Genomic DNA, 21,117 nt, shown 5'->3' on the forward strand with positions numbered 1-21,117 from the left:
GGATTTCATTTAGCTCAACCCAGGTCACAGTCTCTGGATGGGCGAAGTGCTGTGAGAACTATCTCTGCCCTCATGGAACCCAACACTCTAGAATCCAAGAGGAGTAATATAAAAGTGCTGTAGAAAATCAGAACAGAGAAAAGCTAGTACAATCAAAGGGCATTTGAAGAAGGCTTCTTATACACTATTGGGCTTGAGCTAGTTTCATTCCAGATGGGGAGACGGAAGGAAAGATATGAAAGTGTCATCAGATATCTTAAAAAAAAATTATTTTTGTTAATTTTTTTTCCATGCTGTGTAGCATGTAGGGGTCCTAGTTCCCCAACCAGGGTACGAACCCACGTCCTCCATATTGGAAGGCAGAGTCCCAACTACTGAACCAGGGAAATCCCAACAGATATCTTTTAGTAATTAAAGAGTCTCTTGATGAAAGTGAAAGAGGAGAGTGAAAAAGCTGGCTTGAAACTCAACATTAAAAAAAAAACTAAGATCATGGCATCTGATCCCATCACTTCATGGCAAATAGGAGAGGAAAAATTGGAAGCAGTGACAGATTTTATTTTCTTGGGCTCCAAAATCACTGTGGTTGGTGACTGCAGCTGTGAAATTAGAAGACGCTTGCTCCTTGGAAGGAAAGCTATGACAAACCTAGACAGCGTATTAAAAAGTAGAGACCTTTTCCTACAAAGGTCCATGTGGTCAAAGCTATGGTTTTCCCAGTAGTCATGTACAAATGTGAGAGTTAGACCATAAAGAAGGCTGAGCACTGAAAAATTAATGCTTTTGAATTGTGGTGTTGGAAAAGACTCGAGAGTCCCTTGGACTGAAAGGAGATCAAACCAATCAATCCTAAAAGGAATGAACCCTTAATATTCATTAGAAGGACTGGTGCTGAAGCTTCAGCTCCAATACTTTGGCCACCTGATGCCAAGAACCAACTCACTGGAAAAGACCCTGATGCTGGAAAAGATTGAGGGCAAGAGGAGAAGGGGACAACAGAGGATGAGATGGTTGGATGGCATCACTGACTCAATGGACATGAGTTTGAGCAAACTCCAGGAGATAGTGGAGGACAGAGAAGCCTGGTGTGCTGCAGTCCACGGGGTGGAGAGTCGGACACGGCTTAGTGACTCAACAACAAGAACAATAAAAATAAGAAGAGGCCTGACATTAAGAAAGGACTTTAGCTTTGGGGGTTTATTTCCGATATGAAACAGGGCTAATTGATTTTGGTGAGATGAGGGAAATGGGCTTCAGCCAGCGGTGTGTTGGAGCCAGCTTGCATTGGCTTTCACAAGTTAGTTGTTAAATTTTTAGGAATTTTGAGAACAAGTTGGCATCATGTTGATAGCCGGAAGTCAGTCATGGTGAGCGAGTTTATAGAAATCTGCAAACGCTACAAATCAGGGCTTCTCTCTCGCCTCCAGCTGATTATTCAACATTACCCTGTTTACCAATGGCTTTTGCTCTCTAAAATCTTGTCTATACCCCTGCTCAGAGTTTATTTTTTTCCTCCAGCAGTTCCCCCCCCCCCCCCCCCCATATACACAGTGCTTTGAATTCTCTGACAAGAACTGGAAAAAAAAAAAACAAGGTTACAACAGAGATGTGTGCCCTTGAAGAAAAATTGCATTTTCCATCATGTTGGCTAAAACTCTGATAGTTAGAAAATGCTGTAGTTAGTGGGGATATTTGAGACCCTCAGATGGCCATCCTGGATAACTGAGTTGGAAGATGACCCAGCCTTCCTCCTTGTTTTGGGTGGGAGAAGATCCATCATCACTAGTAGGTCATTTTCTGTGTCGTATATAAGCAGCGTGGCTGTAGGATTTTTCTCCTTCCTTATAGTTGGAAGAATCTTCCTGTTTCTTATCAAGAATATAGGAAGAAGTATCATTTTCCTTCAGTTGAGAAACCATGACTCAGCATCACCCTGCTGGTAGTAGGTCATGCGGCCCTCTGTTAGCTTGACTTTGCAAGAATGTAAGGATACCCGAGTAATCCCTGGAAGAGTGCTGTGCAGATACGGACAGTTCTCATAAGGTCACCTCTTGGGTATGGTTCTATGGTATTGAGTGTTGTTCAGAACTGGAGGAGCTTACATTTCAAGAGAGTCAACTAAAATTGGTCAGATGTGTGTGACCAAGGAGAGCAGGGTTAGGGAGGGAAAGACTTTTCTTATTGTAGCTGGAGATTTTGAGTTATCACCTTCATCCTCAGGAGTTGCTTTGCCTTAATTACAAGAACTTCTTTTACTTCTCTCTTCTTTCTTGTGTCCTTCCATAAAGTAGATAGGTAAAGTTCCCTTTTCTTCTTAGCTGTCACTGACTGACTCACTGTCATATTGAATCTCTGAGAATGTAGCATTCAGAGAGCAGAGTGCACGTCTTCTGGCCACATCACATATCTTAGATGCCAAGTTTACTCTGAGTCATGGTGTTGCCGAGAGTGGGGTCTGGCTGCTCACCATTCAGAAGCCAATAAAGAGGCAAGGTTGGTGGAAAGGAAAGTTTGCTTTATTTCAGAGGCCTGCAACATGCAGGTGGAGGAGAAGAGAGACTTGTGCCCAAAGGCTGACTCTCTCCCATCTCCCGGCAGTCAGTGGGCAAGAGTCTTTAATGGGGGTTTCAGGGATGTGTCAACGAAGGAGGGGGCTACATGCAGATACAGTACAATCAGGTCTGACGTTCCTCTTGCCATTGGCCATGGGGTGGCCTGATCTGTGTCATCTTGACTGTTTTAAGTATAGCTAATCTTCAGTTCCAGGTCGGTTTGTTCCCATTTCCTTGAGTTCAGTTCTTGGAATTGTGGCGGCTTATGTCATGGCTACAGTCTGGACATCATGTAGTTAGCTCCTTCCACCTGGTTGGGGTTTCAGTATCTGCAAAACAGCTAACAGGATATTCTCACAGCTCAGAATATTATCTACAGCCTTTGAAGAGGAACTAAAAGGTCCTTGACTTTGCTTAATGACAGAACTATTACTATTTGGTCTCGTTTGACTGTTTTCTTTTGTTTCTGTATTTTCTCATTTCTTTGATTAAACATGTTTTTTGGTTAAAGTTTTTCTGCAGACAAAAAGCAGGTGGAGGACATGGGTCGGGTGGGCAGGGACCATAGAGTCCTATTCCATGTTAATGGGAACCCTAGTATTTTCTTCTAGTCCAAATGATTCTAGATGTAGTGAAAGTGAAGTCGCTCAGTCGTGCCTGACTCTTTGCAACCCTATGGACTGTAGCCTACCAGGCTCCTCCATCCATGGAATTTTCCAGGCAAGAGTACTGGAGTGGGTTGCTATTTCCTTTTCCAGGGGATCTTCCCGACCCAGGGATTGAACCCAGGTCTCCCGCATTGCAGGCAGACACTTTACCATTCTGATCCACCTGGAAAGAGGGACTGTCAAATTTTCAAACCCAGCTGCAATTCCTCAGCTGCTTCCTGTAAACCAGCCCTCTCAAGCATGACAGACTTGGACCTCCTTGGGATAACCTGGTCCAAACAGATCACCTGAAAAATGTGTTTTTTTTTTAAAATATTTTTTAAAAACTTGTGGTTAAGTATGCATAAAATGAAATTTATTATTTTTAAGTGTACAATTCACTAACATAAAAGACATTCACAGCGTTGTGCAGCTATCGTCATCCATTTATCTGAAGAATGCTTTCTGTCTTCCAGACTGAAACTCTGTACCCATGAAGCAGACCCTCCATTACCCCTCCTTCCAGCCCCTGACAACCATTCTACTTTCTGTCTATGAGTTGGATCGCTCTTGGTACCTCGTATAAGTGGAATCATATAGTGTATGTCCCTTTGTGACTTATTTCATGTAGCATAATGTCCTCGAGGTTCCTCCATCTTGTAACATGTGTTCGAATTTCCTCATTTTAAAGGACTGTATAATATTCCACTGTGTGTTTGATGACTACCATTTGCTCATTCACACTTGAGAGCACCCCCCTTTTGCTTTTAATGAATAAGACTGCTATGAATATGCATGTACAGATGTATGTTCAAGTCCTTCCTTTAATTTCTGTTTTGTATATACTCAGAAGTGGGATTGCTGGATCATATGGTAATTCTGTGTTTAATTTTTTTAAGGAACTATCATACTGTTTTCCACAGTAGCTATATCTGCGCCATTTTACAGTCCCACCAGTAATGCATAAGCGTTGCAGTTGCTCCACATTCTGGCCAATACGTGGTATTTTTCTGGTTTTGTTTGTTTGTTGTTTTTGATAATAGCCACCATCCTAAGAGGTGCAAAGTGGTATCTCAGTATGGTTTTGATATGCCTTTTCCTAATGGTTAGCGATGCTAAGCATTATTTCGTGTGCTTGTTGGCCATTTGTGTATCTTCTTTGGAGAAATGTCAGTTCAAGTCCTTTGCCCATTTTTAATCAGGTGGTTTGTTTTTTGCCCTGGCACAGGTGTCTCCCTACTTGCCTAGAAAGGTCACTGCTTCTCGAGGCTATTGGGCACTTACTCAGGGTTCTCTGGGGCAGCCTCTTCCCTGCTTTTCGAGGCTATTGGACACTTACCCAGGGTTCTCTGGGGCAGCCTCTTCCCTGCTTCTCAAGGCTGTTGGGTACTTACCCACAGTTCTCTGGGGCAGCCTCTTCCCTGCTTCTCAAGGCTATTATTGGGCACTTACCCAGGGTTCTCTGGGGCAGCCTCTTCCCTGCTTCTCAAGGCTATTATTGGGCACTTACCCAGGGTTCTCTGGGGCAGCCTCTTCCCTGCTTCTCAAGGCTATTATTGGGCACTTACCCAGGGTTCTCTGGGGCAGCCTCTTCCCTGCTTCTCAAGGCTATTATTGGGCACTTACCCAGGGTTCTCTGGGGCAGCCTCTTCCTTGCTTCTCGAGGCTATTGGGCACTTACCCAGGGTTCTCTGGGGCAGACTCTTCCCTTTACGAGTATGTCATGCAGAGATAAATGCCCCTCTGGAAAATTCTATCTTACATTGAAAGATTTGCCCTTCCTGCTTATTGTAAAGGAAGTTCAGTGGTGAGTGCTGCAGAAATAAGCCAGTTATTGCTTTTGGATAGTGTGTGATATTGTCATCTGACTTCTTACTAAGTAAAAATAAAATCTCTTTTGGGGAAGAGGAGGAAACAGAGATTCTGTTTTTCAAGTTCCCAGTATACTGATATTCTAGACCAGGGGTTGACAAACTCTGGCCCATGGGCCATATGCCACCTTCTCTTGCTTTTACAAATAAAGTTTTATTGGCACACAGCCATGCCCATTTGTGTAGTAGTGTCTATGGCAGCCTTTGTGGTACAGTGGTAAAGCTGAGTGGTTGTGACAGATTGTCAGACCCACAAAACCTAAGACATTTGCTATCTGGCTCTTTTTACTGAAACAGTTTGCCAGCACTTGACTATTCTAGACATTTAAGAAGTACCATTTCTCAAACAGTCGATACATTATAGTGGTGTTGACTGCTGACCATTCACTCTACACTTGAGTAGTTTGAAAACTGTAAAGCTCATGTAGATGTAAGAGAATATGACTTTTGAGAATTAGCTGAACTCCAACTTTGTGTCCAGATGTGTTCTTTAATTAAGCCTTTTTTGTTTGACTGGGGCCATAACTTTTGCATCTAGAACCACCAGGACTCCTGCCCAGGGTGACTGAAATGTTTCTAACACAGGCAGCCGTTTTTAAAGCTACAGTATCTAGGGGACTTCACTGGTGGTCCAGTGGTTTAAGATTCCAGTGCTTCCAGTGTTAGGGGCATAGGTTCAGTCCCTGGTCAGGGAACTAAGATCCCACATGCCACAGCCAAAAAAAAAAAAAAAGTCGCAGTATCTAACACTTGCCTTTGCCCTGTGAAAGTCCCTATTTATACTAAACTTTGGTGAAGGAGCTCTGATCTTTACCTGCAGTAAGAGGAGTTATACTGCAGGGACAGGGCTGTGAAGTGTACAGCACAAAAAACTTGTGGCTTTTTACTCTAAAAATAGCATCCTGCTTCTTTTACCCCTCCTTCCAAGCCAGAGGTGCAGCCTTGCTAAGGTAGTAATGGCCAATTTTGGAATTTTGAGGTACTGTTGGTTTGCTGATTTTGTTTTGCCCTCTGTTCAACCCTTTAGCCGTTCAGGCAGTGAACTTATGCTAATTACTAGGAGAATTGTTAAGGTGTACGGGTACAGACTTTGAGGAGCTTATATAGTATGTTTTGGCAACTCAAGGATATTAAATATTCAGTTTAAAAGGTTTTTATTTTAAGCACAGCAGTGTGTACATCTCAATCCCAAACTCCCAAACTATATCCCTCCTTTGCTGGATAACCAGCGAGGACCTACCCTATAGCACAGGGAACTCTGCTCAATATTATGTAACAACCTAAAGGGGAAAAGAATTCCAAGAAGAATAGATACATGTATATGTGTAACTGAATCACTTTGCTGTGCAGTTGAAACTAACAGAATATTATTAATAAACTCTACTCCAATATAAAAGTTTAAAAAAAGATTATTTATAATACCCTTTGAGATCATTGGAAATTCTAGACCTGCGCACATACAACATACACTCATCAGTTCAGTTCAGTTCAGTTCAGTCGCTCAGTCGTGTCCGACTCTTTGCGACCCCATGAATCGCAGCACGCCAGGCCTCCCTGTCCATCACAGGCTCCCGGAGTTTACTCAAACTCATGCCCATCGAGTCGGTGATGCCATCCAGCCATCTCATCCTCTGTCATCCCCTTCTCCTCCTACCCCCAATCCCTCCCAGCATCAGGGTCTTTTCCAATAAGTCAACTCTTCGCATGAGGTGGCCAAAGTACTGGAGTTTCAGCTTCAAGATCAGTCCTTCCAATGAACACCCAGGACTGATCTCCTTTAGGATGGACTGGTTGAATCTCCTTGCAGTCCGAGGGACTCTCAACATACACTCATAATCACCCACAAACACAGGCTGCCTGGAAATCATAAAGCTTGGAGTAACGTCTACCTGAAAATGCTTTATCACACAGAGTGGCAGGTAACCATTCAGTACAATCCAAATAGGATCTCAATAATGGATGAATCTGGTGAGATGTCACATTTTGCTGTATTTATCTAAAGGCAAAATAGAGGCTTTATCCCATTTCATGAGTCTTACTGCCCCAACTCATAGTGAAAGTGTTAGTTTTCATTTGTTGCTGTTTAGTTGCTAAATCATGTCCTACTCTTGCGACTCCGTGGACTATAGCCCACCAGGCTCCTCTCTCCATGGGATTTCCCAGGCAGGAATACTGGAGTGGGTTGCCGTTTCCTTCTCCAGGGGATCTTCTCGACCCAGAGATCGAACCCAGATCTCTTATGTCTCCTGCATTGGCAGGCAGGTTCTTTACCACTGAGTAACCAGGAAAGCCCATTGGTTTAGCGCTGACCTATTGAAAACTTTGTAGCCATTTTCCTTTACTTTTTGAGAGAAAAGTTGAGTTCTTCCCCACCCCCCCATAATCTAATAATCAGTATTTCTCTTCCAGATGTGGTTCCTAACCTATAGTGATTTTAATTGCTCTCCTTGGAAACCGCTCCTAGAATACTCTCTCCTCCATGAGTTTATAGGCTTTAGTTTGAGCACAGTCTGGTGACAATCCCCTTGCAAATGATTTTCTTCAGCTGGTATGAGGGCAGTATTTCCTTATTTTTGTATCTGTGTGTTTTTTTCCCCCTAAGAACAGATTTTCATGGTATATATGTCCCCAAATCTTTTCAACTTGTACCATCATCTTTTCAATTTGTAGGCACATTTTGGAATTCAGATCTTGCCCTTAGAACAACCTGGGGGTCATTCATGCACTCAGTAAGTGTACCTTCTTATTTATGGTCCAATGAGACTTCATTCATTTCTGCATATTTTGGTTGTTAACTGTTGATGTCAGACACTGGGCTTGATGTTGGGAATACAGAAATAAATGATGTCAATTCCTTGCTCTCGGGGCTGGGCGACAATTGAGCGGGAGAGATGCAAACTCACAAAAATGTACAATGGAATATGATTGTAGAGATGTGTACCACATGCATTATTAAGTCTGGGGAATTTGTAAGCTTACTTAAGTCTTTCAATTGAGTTAGACTGTGGATAAGTGTATCAGATGAGAAACACATAAATGGTATTTATTTACTCTGAGGTAGTAAATGGAAAAGTTGAACGAAATAAAATGCATCTATTATGACGACTGGCATCCAGCAAGGCCACTGCCCTCTTGCCATTATTCTGCCTGCACTTTCTTTGCATGTGGGTCATTAACATCGTGTTTAGGTCAGATGAGAGTCTGTTCCATCTGCTTTGATAGCTGAAGTAAAATGCTGATGGAGATCATTTGAGATCGTCTCTGTGCTGTTGATTGCATGCTTGTGGCTCATAATCAGAAGGATGCGAAGTAATTGTTCGAGCGACTTGCCATGGCTACGTTTTGTTTCATTGCAACTGTCAGCAGTTTGGTCCTGCTCCTCTGCCTGAAGTGTGTTTGCCCAGCGCCTGTTGGATGGCACGAGTCACCCTTCATTGTTGTGGGTGACTTTGGTTCTAACATCCTCACTTGCTGCCCCCCATCTATTTTATAACCTGAAAAAGAAATGTCTGCTTATTTAGTGGGAGCAAGTGTTGTCTTTTGTGTTCAACAGAATGCTGCGTACCAGGGCTTCCATACAGAAATCCACATGCTTGTTGCCACAGTGCTTCTCTCTTTTTCTCTTTGGCCAGGAAACCCAGGCAGACCTGGCTTAGAATTCTTGCTTTGTCACCTACTGGTTATGTAACCTTGAATAGGCCACTTGCCTTGAATCTTGTTTTCCTCATCTGCACACTGGGTCTAAGAGAACCTGTTTTACAGAGATTTTGTGAGGATTAAAGATAGCAGATAAAACTTGTTGGCATAAGTATTGCTGTTGAGTCGCGAAGTCGTGTCCCACTCTTTTGCGACCTCTTGGACTGTAGCCTGCCAGGCTCCTCTGTCCATGGGATTTCCCAGACAAGAACACTGGAGTGGGTTCTCTTTTCCTTCTTCAGGGGATCTTCCCGACCCAGGGGTTGAACCTGCAACTCCTGCATCAAAGGCATATTTTTTACCACTGAGCCACCAGGGAAGCCCCTGTTGGCATAATTAGCCACCCAGTAGATGGGAATAGTTAATATTAAGGAATCCAGTGCTTACTCAGGATAACATTATACAATGGCAACACAGAACTTTTCTAAATCGGTAGTCCAGAAATATGTTATAAGTGTGGAATAGAAAGTATCAGCCCAGTTTTCCTAGCTAGGTCATATTTACCAGAGACACACAATGGGATGGGGGTGTCTTAGACTCTAAACTCTCATTTTCCATGGCTGGGTCTGCTCTACAGAATGTACTCTGGGCCAGCCCACCTACACCATCAAAGGATGTTCTCTGGGCCAGCCCACCTACACCATCAAAGGATGTTCTCTGGGCCAGCCTACCTACACCATCAAAGGATGCACAGGTCCCTTTGAAAGCACATTTAAGAATGTGTGTCATTTAGGTTCCACTGCATAAGAGACGTTATACTGGATACTGCACAACACAGCCTGACCGTCTGGTTTTCTCTCATGCAGAAAGCAGGGACCACGACACAGTGAAGCAAAGCAGAAATTCTGTCCCTGTAAGAAGTTCATGGTTAGATCTAGGAACTTCTCACAAGCTCCTGAACTGTACCATCAAAAGAGATCTGTTAAACGTAGCTCAGTCCATATTCCTCCATACAGTGAAGTCCCTAGTGGGAGTTGTCAAAGAGAGGCTTTCTCTGCTTCCATCCAGTGCTAAAATTTAAGATCTAAGTTCTTATCTCCAGGTGTTGATGCTGTTACTCATGGACGACATAGAACAGTAGAAATCTCTTCTAAGAACATGCCCCCCACCACAAATTGTTGCTTCCCCTAAAAGTCGTATAACCTGGACAAAGCATGAACTTTGCTTAGAACGTTGCGTGTGAAGGGTTTATCACCTGTGCGTTTGTTGCAGGTTCCGGTTTCACAAGTCGAACTCTTGTGTTTCTCCACTTTTGGTCTCAGATACCAGAATTTTTCAGCTGGTATCTGATTTGGCATTTCTCTGCTGCCACAATGCGTCCTGTCTTTCTTTCTCTGTGCTCCCTGGCAATTCCCCACCTCCTGCCTGCTTGTAGGAGCGGGGTTGGCAATGCATTAAAGGGTTCCATTCATAACTGGAGGAAGAGTTCACTCTACACTCTGCTGATTGTGGGGATACCTTCACTTTCCAGTTACAAGTTTCTCAGTTGAGGACAAGCGTGTGTCGTGCAACTCAGTTAAGCTGTATCACATATGTTTTTTACCAAACCAACCATTCTCTTTGAGAAGGAAATTAGATTAGAAATATCAAGACCGCACAAACATTCCCATTCTTGGTATCTTCTAAATATGGTAAATTCTGATTTTTTAAAAAAAAGTTTTCTAGTTAATATAATGTGATTATAATTTTTAGGTTCACACAGGAGTCTACAATTTCCAGTTTACTTCTCTCTGTATCATGAAGTTGCTCCACCACAATCGGGCCGCAAACAGGACACCTCTTGAACTTCAGACTTACGATTTTCACACTTGAAAAGAGGCATCTATATCCACTGATAGTCCTAGTCTTTAAAATTTTGTCCCCTTTCGATATATTGGAAACTCACTGAATATTGTGATTTGTGATATTATTCCCTGCAGTATATGTACTAGTTTGTAGTCTTCTCAGCTACACCCACTCAAACCAAAACAATCTTTTGTTGTTAAGGCTTCTGATATTTATACACGCTGCCTTTCTCAATCTTGATGAAGATGCAGAAGCAAAAGAATCACAGGCTCCCACAAGTGTAGTTGTTTCTCATAAATGTGGGATACTGATAAATTCTGTAAATTCAACAAATATGTATTTAGTCGTTCGTTCTTTCATCGCAATACTCTTGTAGTCCTTAAACAATTATGATGGGGATGGATTTGTTGATGTTAAAAGAGGTTTACAATATAACAAGTAAGATATTAGACAAGAACAATAGGAATGGTATCATAGAATGTTATGAATACATTGTATGTATGTATATGATTTTATTTATATAAGTATGTGTATGTTATATTCTGTATATTTGAGCATAGCTGAGAGCTTGGTGCTATAGAAGTGAAAATGTTCAAAGTGTTATTAGTGGAACTTTTGCTGCTTTGTATTATTTGGGGTTTTTTCCCTCCTTATGTGTATTACCTAATTGTAATCACATGGGCATGTGCCTAGTCGCTTTAGTTGTGTCCGACTTTTGTGACCCCGTGGACTGTAGCCCACCAGGCTCCTCTGTTCATGGGATTCTCCAGGCAAGCGTACTGGAGTGGGTTGTCATTTCCCTCTCCCGGGAATCTCCCCCACCCAAGGATCAAACCTGAGTCTCTTAAGTCTCCTGCATTGGCAGATGAATTCTTTACCACTGAGCCACCTGACAAGCCCTAATTGTTCACAGTAAATGGTTTTATTTTGTTTTCATTTTTCTCATCTCGTTTTTGGGGGGTGGAGAAAAAGAGAATACAATACAGATACCCACAGTTTCTCTGCCGTTCTTGTCTGTTATCACAGATCTGTAAACGTGTTGTGCTGCATGGCATTAAGGGATTTTCTTTTTATTAAGTCCCTTCTGCGTGCCAAGCACCACGCTGAGAACCTGAGACATGATGTGAAGTCGGTATTATGACCGCCATCAATGCAAATGAGGAAAGGGTTCCGAAAGTATATGTCCCCGGCATCGCACAGGTGGTGGGTGACACATCTGAGACTCAGATTCAGGTTTGACTCTGAAATCAGTGTGTGGGGTCCTGGTGAATCTCACTCTCAACCTCCTGTCTGCCTTGAGGAGGAAAAGGTTAATGTATGCGAGTGAATTATATTGCTTTCGAAAGACGGCGCTCAGAGATTTCACCAGTGGGGGCAGGACCATCTCTCTGGGATTGCAGTGTTTCAGGGTGTGAACTTCTCAAGAGGCAGGATCGCGTGGTCTCAGTAGCCCTCTCCTCTCCCCGCACAGGCTGGTAGTCGGGGAGGGGGCTTCCTCCCTGGGGCTGTGAAGGCAGCCTAGAAGATTCTGAGGCACCGAGTCTGGGAATCTGTGGCCAGTGGAGACTCCCCATCCAGCCCTGGAGGTCGCAGTGCTCTTTTCCTTTTAGGGAAGAGGGAGCAAAAGCAGTGGCCAGAGACTGGATCCCTGGGACTCTGGGATCGTGTGAAAATTACCAGGCTGGGGAGCTAGGCTTGCCTTGCCTCCTCCCCTCCTGAACCTGCAAAGCCGTCTTGAAAACAGCCTGTGGAAATTTTTAAAAACTTGGATCTTGCGCCGAGTTCCTTGGGTGATGCAGATTAAACGGTCTGTGGCTGTCACCGCCTTATCTGCCTTTGTCTTCCAGGCTTCCTCTTCCAACACTCACATCATCTCGGTTCTTTCCCACACTTTATCTCAGACACCGTGGCTTCCTCACGGGATTACTCAGTCCGCCTGATATGTGGGCGCCTCTCTGCCAAGTCCCCCTTCCCGTAGGAGCTTAATTACGGATCCCGTTGGGGTCATGGACTTCAGTGGCAGTGGCGCGGGGCGGGGGGGTGGTTGGAGTTCTGGGTGCCCCATTTTGGGAGAAGACAGAGTGACGTGATGGGATGCTCTGGTTACTATGAAGACATCTTCAGTTAGCCCCATTGTGGGAGTGCAGATATGGGGTTTTTAAAGGTCTACCTAAAAATGATTTCCCAGGCACCAAGATATATGTGGACTATGTATTGTATGGTCAGGCCGATCAAGATGGCAGTTCCCTTGGTCTCTATATCACCTGCCCGACCAGGCTCGGCTTCACTCACATGACTCTCCAATCCCCTAATTACAGGGCTTAATCAGTAACTGCCTACGTGCTTGCTCTGCCCTAACCTCTGGGTTTCCCTGGTAACTGGTGGAGCCCACCTGCCCTCTATTCCCCCTATAAATGGTAGCCTCATCCCCCAGTTAATGAGGAGTGCGGCCATGTCTGTGTCTTGCTCACTGTCTGTCGCACGCGGGGTGTTGTCTCTCCAAGGCCTCGGTGGAGGACCCGCTTGTCCAGTAAACCAGATGTCACTGTCGCTGGGCTCTTCCTCCCATCTCGAGCCTGGGCAGCTACAAGGCTTGAAGACCCACAGGGTACAGCCCCACGACGCTCCTTTTTCAAAGGTTCACTCCTCCGGAGATAAAGGAATCATGCACGCAATTATTTTCCTCATATTAATTGTTCAGAGCTCCATCTTTAAAATCCGCGTAGTCAGCCAAGCGGTGGGAGGTCCACGGTCTTCAGACATTAGCTGTGTGCCTAGTAAGTAACCAGGGGCCCGGGGCTAGGGGGTCTCATCTTCCTGGCCCGCGTCCCCGAGCCAATTTATAGGATGGGTTTAATGTTTTATTTTTTATCTCTTTGTCTCTTCCAGTTTTCCAAAGAAATTAATCCATTTTCTGGGTGAAGAGAGACCAGACTGCTGTTTTCACAGGGTGAGTGATCCTTTGACTCCTTCACGTGTGTGTTTTACTCGCCTCGCTCGGTAGGCACTCATAATCCGTAGGCCTTCTCCCACCTGGGGCCGAGATACTCTTCCTACTCCTTGCGTCTCCTCTTCCCTTCCGAGGGGACGGTTCCCTCTGGTGTTTTCCTGCCGTTTGTTTTGGCTGTTCACAGGTTTTGTCTCCTCTAAGTTGGTCTTCTTTGTTGCTGTTACCTTGTTCATTTTGCAGAAGGGATGAGAGGGGATTTTTTTTTTTTCCTCCAGTGGCTGATGTACAGAACCATGGCCGTGGGCAAGGAGAACCCATGCATTTTGTTCATGTGACATATTGTCTTAACACCACGACAGAGAATAATAGGATGTGAGCACTAGATGGGACATTGGAGCCCATCTGGCAAAGCCCCTGTGTACAGATGGGACAGCTGAGGTCCCGAGGGCTTCCGTTCCCCCCGCCACCCTCTTCTGAGCCTAGATTATGAGGGAGGCATTGGACTCTCAGCTGTGTGCGGTCATGGCCCCCCAACCCCACACAGTGCTGTCTTTTGAACCCCAGTGACCTCTGAGAATACAGTTAACAGGTGGTTCAACCTGATGTTATCCTGATGGTAAAGAATCTGCTGCCAATGCAGGAGAGGCTAGAGACCCAGGTTTGATCCCTGGGTTGGGAAGTTCCCCTGGAGGAGGAAATGGCGACCCACTCCAGGATTCTTGCCTGGGAAATCCCAGGGACAGAGGAACCTGGTGAGCTCCAGTCCATGGGGTCGCAAAGTCCGACACGACTGAACGCACCCTCACCACACCATACCTCCGTCTTTCAAGACAAGTGGCAGGAGGAGCACTCTCCCCTGTTTAAGTTTCTCGTACTTGGCTACTACCTAGAGAAGCTGATGGCATGGCGGTATCCAGAACCATTTTTGTTTGGGACCTCTTCTGAAAAGGCCTGTTTTTTGTTTCCTTTGCCCCTTTCCCAAACCACCGCATTTGCAACACCCCGTCACGTGCTGGGGCTCCGGGGTCCACCTGCTTTGCTGCTAGACTCCGAGGCGCACCTGCAGTGCGTGCGGGCCAGCTGCAGGGCGGCACGCCCCCGCCCGGGACCGCCTGCACCTGCAGAGCGGGGCCGAGCAGGTTTCTGGCCGTCCTGTGCAAATTTGGTCTGTAGTCATAGACTCTCAGAGGAGCGTTCCTTCTCTAAAAAAAAAAAGGTATGCTTTTTACATGAGAGTGCGTTGGAGGGTACTATGGAGAATGTACAAATGTGGGATCCCAGAAGGTGGATGATCTAAGTGCACTTGTTTCTGAAACGTCTCATCACCTCTAGAGCTTGGTCTAAACCTAGTATTGAGAGCCCATGTCCCTCATTGTATCCCACTTCTCAACCTAATCACTTTATCTTGACAGACTGAGGGCTTCTCTTCGGCCCTTCCTGGAGTCCTTGAAAAGGAACTTGATTTTTCTGCTCATCAGGGTACAGAGACAGTCCACTTTCTACCCGCGTACTGTACAGAATTTAGAACATGGATTGCTGACTCACTAAGGACTGCCTATCTCGCCTGCTTATTACTCTAGAATTGATGTCTCCTGTCCCCACGTACTCCCTGTGTGTGAACTGTGCATCATTAGAACTGTGAGGGTTTCCATTCCCTCATCTTATCCAAGAAAAGCCCAGAAGGTTTATCCCCCAGAGCACACCACTGTAACGTGGAACGCCGAGGTCTGCTGCTCCCTGGGGCAATCGGAGGCTCTCGGTGGAACCAAGAGATTGATCATGACTAAAACAGGAGACAGTTAAGGGCCTTGGGGAGAGGCAGAAAGTGCCGAATTCCTTGCCTGTTTTGTGCTGTTCTTTAAGTAAAAAACTGGTAGAGACGGGTATGAATTGAGGAACGGTAAAGCAGGGAAATAAGGACCACGTGAATCCACACTGAGCCACTTATGGCAACTTCAGTTTCCTGCTGGGTTGTAAGTCGTTTGAAGTCCACAGTCAGGAGGCATCAAATCATTATTCCCCAAAACTACACGCTGTTTGCTTTTACTGGGTGTGGGGAACCAAAAATACACCGAAGCTGTGAGTTTCTTAAAAAGCAACTCAGAGGCCGATCCCCACGCCTCGTGTTGGTACCATCCAGGCTCATGTGCCGTACAAGGGTCCACTTTGTGAAACAGGGGTCCACCGGGCTCCAGCTCATGGTATTCGGTGGGGCTGGAACAGCGCCCGGACTCGATGGTATCCCTTTAAGGGAAACACTCCCGCCAGCGCTGCGATTTTGCCAGAGGCCAAGTAGCAGTGGCATGTATTGGTTACATAGCAACATGTCTCTGCAGCCAGAAAAAATATCATGGCCGAGGCAGCCCGTGTGTCCTGGGCAGGATGAACACAGCCCCGTGCCCCCCGCCTTTTTTCCATGTTATCCCGGCCCGCCTTTCCTCTCCTGGAGAGCGTGTGGACTGGGTCATTGTTGTCCGTCTTTGCTATCAACACTTGCCTCCTGTCCCACCGAGCCGGGGGCTCGGCGAGGGGAAGGCGGTGTCTGTAGTAAAATTCTGCGGGGCCCCGAGTGTGCTGGCAGAGAACCGCCCAGCCCGAGTCAGTGAGAGCCTGTTCTTCTAATCAGCCCTCTGGCCAGGCAGCCCTGGCAGAGGGGCACGGTGGGCAGAGTGCTTCCTGTACATGGCGCTCAGCTGCTCCTGGCTGAGAGTGGACAGGGAAACGGAGCGGGGTGGAATCCAGGGAAACAGGCCACATTTAACGTGGTCCACGGGGGGTTGAGGAGAGCCCTCTCGGGGAAGTGCGAGGCCAGGCCCTGTAGGGCTGCACCCAGCAATCCTTCGCACATGGCGTATCTTCTCGGGGCTTCCACGAGAGGTGCAGTTTCTAACTGCAGTCTCTCCAGAGTGTGTGTGTGTGGGTGGGGTTTTCACATTTCTTTGGCATTTTCTCATCTCTCAAATCCTTCATGGGGACTTCCCTGACTGTCCAGTGGTTAAGACTCTGTACTTAAAATACAGGGGGTGTGGGTTTAATCCCTGGTCGGGGAACTAGGATCCCACATGCCATGTGTGTGGCAAAAAAAAAAAAAAAAAAAATCCTCCATGATACCATTGTAATCCCTCCGGATATTAGCAAATGTTTCCCCCCACCAAACTACTGACTCATTTAAAAAAATCTTTACCATCTATTTGACATTTGACTTGTATCTCCTTTTTTGATACATAACACTTTGGGGGCCTTAGCAGTCTTTTTAGGTAAAGAACCTAGGAGCCATCCTTTTTACTCTTCATCTTTTTAAAAATTATTATCTCTCTAATGCTCAGAACTGGGTCTTGTAGATAGTAACTATACCATTGATATTTCTTCATGATAATGTTTTGGTCTCATCCAGCTTCATAAGGAAGCAATGAGGCAAGTGTGTAAATACTAAACGTTTTTAAATTTTTAAAAGAGAAAAGATACATTCAAAAATTTCGTTTCCTGGTGTGGTTTTAAAAAAAAACATGTAGATATGAAATCACAAGGTAAGACTATCTAAAGATTTCACGTTTCCTCTTCCTCCTTGTGGCTACGGACCATGAACTGTGTACCCTAGGGTTTCACAGTGGCACTGAAGTCATCTCCCTTCTCCCCCAATATTTGCTATTTCTGTTGTATTTGCCTTTTTATACCTCTTGAGCTAGACCTCTCAGTCAAACCCCAACCGTGTCTTTGGAGCTATTAAGAGATTTGAAGGATTTTTCATTAAGATGACAGGTTTGATAGATGAGGATAGTGCTTCCTGATTTAGTTCTGAGGTCTGTTGAGGGAGGGAAGGTTTTTATTGTATGAAAACCTGTATTTTCGAAGAGTACTCGCTCCTTCCCAAGTCCTGAGCCAACTGAGAAATAAGACAAGTGAAATAAGGCAGATGGAGCCAGGGTGAACTTCTGGGACTGGCAACTGTTAACTGAGAAGTTGTATCTTAGGATGAGACTCTCAAAGAGCTTCTCTGGTCTGGGCTGGGTCACAGTCTACCTGCAGGAAAGGTTTGAGCCTGTGGGCCACTGTCTGTGTGAAGAAGGAAGGAAAAAGAGAACCTAATTCTCCCCCTCCCTCCCCTGTGGTAGCGTAATTCTACCCAGTGAAGTTATGGTTTCCCAGGGAGAGGTGTGGTCCACCCTGGCTTTAGCCCCCAGCCAGGTACCTCACTCCACATTCCTGGGAAAGAAAAAGGATGGAATAGGAGGCTAGGAGGGTTTAGGGAAAATTCTTCCCGTGGAAAAACAAAGGGATGGAGTCTGGTGTTGGCCTGTGGCTCTGCTCTTGCCTGTCTCTACACTTCTACAGGTGGAGGGAGGGAGTCTGGTGTGTCCCCAGTCTCCCTCTGGCCATCTCAGCACACTGGGTTTTCTTCCTAGCTCCTTGGTTTGTGTATCTGTTAACTGGTTTATTGTTAGTCTCCTCTGTTAGAAGGTAGCGAAAGCAGAAATCTTGTCAGGATCATTAACTGCTGTGTCCCAGGACTTAAACCAATACACGCACAGAGGAGGCATTTGATAAATCTTTGCTGAATGAATACGTGAATAAATGTTTTTTTGCCTCTTCTTACATTTAATTACTTGAATGTCTTTGTGCCTTATCTTGCCTGGCATGTACCTTATTCATATCATAAACTCAGGTCAGCTGTCAGTTCTCCATGGAACCTTCCAATTTCCTTTCTTCCAGGGGAAAGGAGCACTGTCTTGTTTGTAAGCAGTCTCCAGGAGTTGTGTACACGTGAGTGTGTGCAGCTGTGTGTGCATGCAAGTCTGCCTTTTCTGTGTGTGTGTGTGTGTGTGCGTGTGCGCGTGCGCACTTTCTGGATCCGGTTCTGTAACACTTCAATTCACTTACTTGTTTACGTATCAATATTTAATCACCTTTACTGGATAGTAAACTCCTTAGGAACCGGGGAGCCTCTTATTCATGCCTGTTCCTCTGATATCTGCCACACAGCAGGTGCTCAGGAAATGATTTTAGCGTTTAATGTGTGTGTGCGCTCAGTTGTGTCTGACTCTCTGCAACCCTGCAGGACTTTGTACCCGCCAGACTCTATCCATTGAATTTTCTAGGCATTGTTATTTCCTCCTCCAGGGGATTTTTCCAACCCAGGGATCAAACCCACATTTCTTGTGTCTTCTGCATTGGCAGGTGGTTTTTTTTTTTTTTTTTTTTTTACCACTGTGCCACCTAGGAAGCCCCACTGCTGTGTCTGAGTACTTAACTTCCTAAGTACCTTACGCATATTAACATATGCAATTCTCACAACAACCTTACAAGATACATTTTTTCACTCTCACCTTACAGATAAGCACACTGGGGCATAGAGAGATGAGGTGACTAGCCTACGGTCTCACGGCTATTATGTTTCCATAGCTGTTATCATTGCTGGTCCTTAGGACTGTTTAAATGTACAGATGAATGAATAGGAAGCCCAGAAACATATCATTAAACAGGGCCACAGATGCTGGGATCAACACAAATAAGAGATGATCACCAAGCCAACCTAGGATTATTTGACAAAGAATCCTGAGGCCATGCTGACATAGGCCCCAGGTGAGTCCCTAAAGTTTTATAGTAGCTATTGTGCTTAATTCCTAATTATCCACGCCAGTGGAGTGGCATTAGTTACTGAGAGTAAATAATTGTCATTATATTAGGGGGATTATTTCTTAATGGGAAAATGTTAAATCATCAATTATGAGTTGAACAGTTGCTGTATGCAAGGCTCACTGCTAAATTTAGGGGGATTGGAGGGTGAAGAGGAGAGCCCTGTGAGTAGAAACGAAGGTCACCATATTTAAGAGGCTCTTGCTTAAAAGAGGCATGATGACAGGTAAAGTTAAGGAAATTTTAAAAAAAAGTAAAGGGCAATGAGTATAAGGATGATCACAAGGCATTATTACACATGATTAATTGCCAAATGGTGATAGAGGAAATGAAAGCCATCATATTAGTCAGGACAGGATGGGCTTGTGCTGCAGAGAGTCTGTCCTGCACTCTCACTGGCTTAAAGTAGAAGTTCCCTCCTCCCTCATCGAGTGTGCACTGTGGATCTGGTGTCTCTGCAAGACCCTGTTCTCCACACATAGCTCCCCAATGCAGGCTACGTGGATCTTTTCATCCTAGAGGCCTTCCTCATGATCACAGGGGGAGAGAGAAAACCTGCAGAATTGTACCAGTGATGAAAGCGTTGCCTTGCAAGAGGCATGTGCCCCCTGCTATGTCCTAAACGTGGAATTCAGTCTTTTATACATAAGCTCCCATCTTTTGAGTCTGCTCATTCAGTTTTGGTTTTCTTTCACCCAGCACCCAGTAGGTGTCTCATGAGTACCTGTAGGGTGAAGGAGTGGGTGAACCTAGGGATGAGTGACACCTCATCCCTGATCATGTTTGTATCAGGAATGCACGTGCCAGCCCCCAAACCCAGACTTGAAGTTAAGCCTGCCTCAATGTTATTGACTCAAAAGAGCATTAATAATAATAATAAAGTAGCAGAGCTAACGTTAGTTCATCACGGTGAGTGGAAAGTCATGAAGACCTGGGCAGGTTAGATCCAAGTCAGCTGGGGGGTGAGCTCCACTCCCCAGCCTTCCAGGCTTAAGCCCTGTCTCAGCCACATCTGGACAGTTGACCAGACAGTCACTGTCTATCTGCAGCCCGACCTCTTGGTTCATGTGTTATCTGGCTGCCCTCCTAGCCTGGTTCCTCCTGAACAAGGTAGAGATCGCTATCCTCCCTTAAAAATGAAGACACTGAATTAAGGAGAGGTTAGCTTGTCCAGGATGCTGCTGGAATTCCAGCCCAGCAGTATCTGACTGCACTCTGGCATCAGGCTATCAAAGGTGTACCTGCTACCCGCGCCCCCCCCCCCCCCCCCCCCCCAGTCCTGGGGTTGGCAGACTGTGCATCCTGCTCTAGGTCAATGGAGAAGGGACATCTGAAGTGAAGTCACTCAGTCGTGTCCAACTCTTTGCGACCCCATGGACTGTAGCATACCAGGCTCCTCCATTCATGGAATTTTCCAGGCAAGAGTACTGGAGTGGGTTGTCATTTCCTTCCCCAGAAGAAATATCTGGCCAAGGGCAAAACATAGCTGAGCAAGGCATAGCAGTTGAATGTGAACAATGAGTTGGAAGCTGTGGGCGTGAATCCATATGGAAAGTGGTGCGTTCATAGATGTGGGAAGATTGTACTAGAAACGTAGGGTGAGTTCATACTATGTGTGTGACTAAAGAATGTGCCTTTCAACCATGTCTCCGGATGTAGTATTTGATCCAGAGAAGCCTGAATGTTGGAGGGCCCATGATTGTGCTCACTCACAGATTCTTGAAAATGGTGCTTGTTTGTTTGGGGGCTGGGGGCAGGGACAGGTCGTGGAGGGGAGAGGGAGGGCTCTGAGTACATGTTGTTTCAGCATGGACAGGGCAGTGCTTATGGACACAGTCTTAAAGTGGAGGTTGGTAGTCACTGGATGTTTCTCAGCAAGTTGGTGATGGAACCACTCCTGTTTCAGTGAGATTAGCTTTATAACTGTGTTCACAGCGTAAGAGGTGGTGAGGAGAAAACCAGAGACAGGGGCCATGGTTGGG

The 21,117-nt window shown here is 45.5% G+C and overlaps 1 protein-coding gene across 14 annotated transcripts in view; it reads left to right on the forward strand.

The window, feature by feature from the left end:
• Positions 1–21,117, forward strand: part of ATXN1 (ataxin 1) — a 405,775-nt gene that overhangs the window by 208,217 nt on the left and 176,441 nt on the right. For 13 of the 14 annotated variants that reach the window (XM_061147568.1, XM_061147571.1, XM_061147564.1 and 10 more), the window contains one exon: positions 13,441–13,501. The gene's annotated coding sequence lies outside the window, so the exon portion shown is untranslated. Of the gene's footprint in view, positions 1–7,740; positions 7,800–13,440; positions 13,502–21,117 lie in introns of all 14 variants that reach the window. The other variant, XM_061147565.1, reaches the window with a different exon arrangement.

Source organism: Dama dama, chromosome 7 (genome assembly GCF_033118175.1).
Source record: "Dama dama isolate Ldn47 chromosome 7, ASM3311817v1, whole genome shotgun sequence".
Lineage (NCBI taxonomy): Eukaryota > Metazoa > Chordata > Mammalia > Artiodactyla > Cervidae > Dama > Dama dama.